The sequence below is a fragment of the Mobula birostris genome, chromosome 13 (assembly GCF_030028105.1).
Source record: "Mobula birostris isolate sMobBir1 chromosome 13, sMobBir1.hap1, whole genome shotgun sequence".
Taxonomy (NCBI): Eukaryota; Metazoa; Chordata; class Chondrichthyes; order Myliobatiformes; family Myliobatidae; genus Mobula; species Mobula birostris.
In genome coordinates this window covers 45,947,881-45,949,742 of record NC_092382.1, presented here as the reverse complement: position 1 = coordinate 45,949,742, position 1,862 = coordinate 45,947,881, and the positions used below count along the sequence as shown (strand labels likewise).

At 38.0% G+C, this 1,862-nt stretch overlaps 1 protein-coding gene across 1 annotated transcript in view; it reads right to left on the bottom strand.

The window, feature by feature from the left end:
• LOC140207919 (uncharacterized) overlaps nucleotides 1-1,862 on the bottom strand; it is a 78,487-nt gene that overhangs the window by 20,997 nt on the left and 55,628 nt on the right. The window lies entirely within an intron of this gene.

The following is a 1,862-nucleotide window of genomic DNA, read 5'->3' as shown; positions in this document are numbered from 1 at the left end:
GGGTCATACTCATTCAACTGGTTAACGTTTTCTTCCATTGTGATGATTCCTTTTTCTGAGTTGGCCTCTCATTTAAGTTTTCTGGTCTGTATTTCTTATCACGATGGCATACACACACCTGGAGTGCTGAATTCTGTTCATTTTTGATGAAAGTAGATACTTAGAAGTTTTATCTGACTGTTGTGTGATTTTTTTTTTTTTTCGTGTGTGTTACTTCTCTTCCTCCTGTCCAAGGTAATGTTAATCTAAGTGGGTTTGAGTGTAAATAGTCTATTCTAAACTTTTCTAAAGTTCTTATTTATCTTTGTAAATTTGACTGATTGAAATGGGACCAAGATATTTTTTTTATTTCAAAAAAAAGTCAATTGATGAAGATGTTTATTGCCTTTGTTGAATTTGTTAACTATTGAGCTCTGTTTGGCAGTTTTTTAAAAAATTTTGAACTAAATTTTGTTAAAGGTTTTCCCTATTTTGCACTACTTTCTATTTTCTTTGCTTGTTGATATTCCAGATATGTGGGTGTCAAGAGTCCCAATGAAGGGTCTTGGCCCGAAATGTTGATTCCCATCCATAGATGCTGCCTGACATGCTGAGCTCCTCCAGCACTTTGTGTGTAGTTCACTGGATTTCTAGCATCTGCAGGTCCTCTTGTTTCCCAGATACTTACATGTTTCTTAAAAGAACAAGCTGGTAGTGGGGTTGTGTGGATCTGTTGGTAAAATATTAAACAAAATCATTAGAAAGAAGTGGCATAAGGTCGGAAGGTGTAGAATCTGTGGGTAGATTTAAGGAGTAGCAAATGTAAAAAAAAAAAAAAATCCCTGATGGGAATTGTATAGAGACCTACAAACAGCAGTGAGTATGTGGTCCACAAAATAAAATGGGAGATAGAAAATGCGTGCCAAAAGGGCAATGTTACAATAGTCATGGCGGATTGTCATGCAGGTGATTAGGAAAATTAGGATGGTGTTGGTCTCAAGAGGAGAAATTCGTAGAGATCCTACAAGATGCTTTTTTAGAGCAGTTCATGGTTGAGACCACTTGGGGATCAGCTATTCTGGATTGGGTGTTGTAATGAAGCGGAATTAATTAGGTCACTTAAGTTCAAAGAACCGTTAGGGGCAAGTGATATTAATATGATCAAATTCACCCTGACATTAGAGAAGGAAGAAGCTAAAGTCTGATGTGGAATAAAGAGAATTACAGAGGCATGAGAGCAGAATTGGTCAAACTGGTTTGAAAAGAACATGGGCAGGGATGAAAACAGAGCAGAGATAGCTGCAATTTCTGGAAGCAATTTGAAAGGCACAGGATACACAAATCACAAAGAGGAAGCAGTATTCTGAAGGTGAGGTGACAAAACCATGGCTGATAAGAGAAATCAAAGACAACATAAAAACCAAAGAGAGAGCATGGAACAAAAATTTCTAGGAAGTTAGAGGATTGGGAAGCTTTTAAAAACCAACAGAATGCAACTGAAGTAATTAAGTAGGAAAAGATGGAATACATAGGTGAGCTAGCCAGTAATATTAAAGAGGATACCAAATTTTTCTTCAGGTACATATAGTGTAAAAGAGAGGTGGAAACCACTGGGAAATGATGCTGGAGAGGTAGTAATGGGGTGGGGGTGCAAGGTGAACTGATGAACTGAATAAGTATTGTACATCACTCTTATCTGTCGGAGACACTGGCAGGAATATGAAAGTCCCAGATGTCAGTGGTCAGAATGTGTAAAGTTACGTTACTCGGGAGAAGTTTCTTGGGAAACAGAGATGGTCTGAAGGTAAATAAATCACCTGGACCAGATGGTGAACACCCCAGAGATCTGAAAGAGGTGGCTGAAGAGATGTGGAGATATTAGC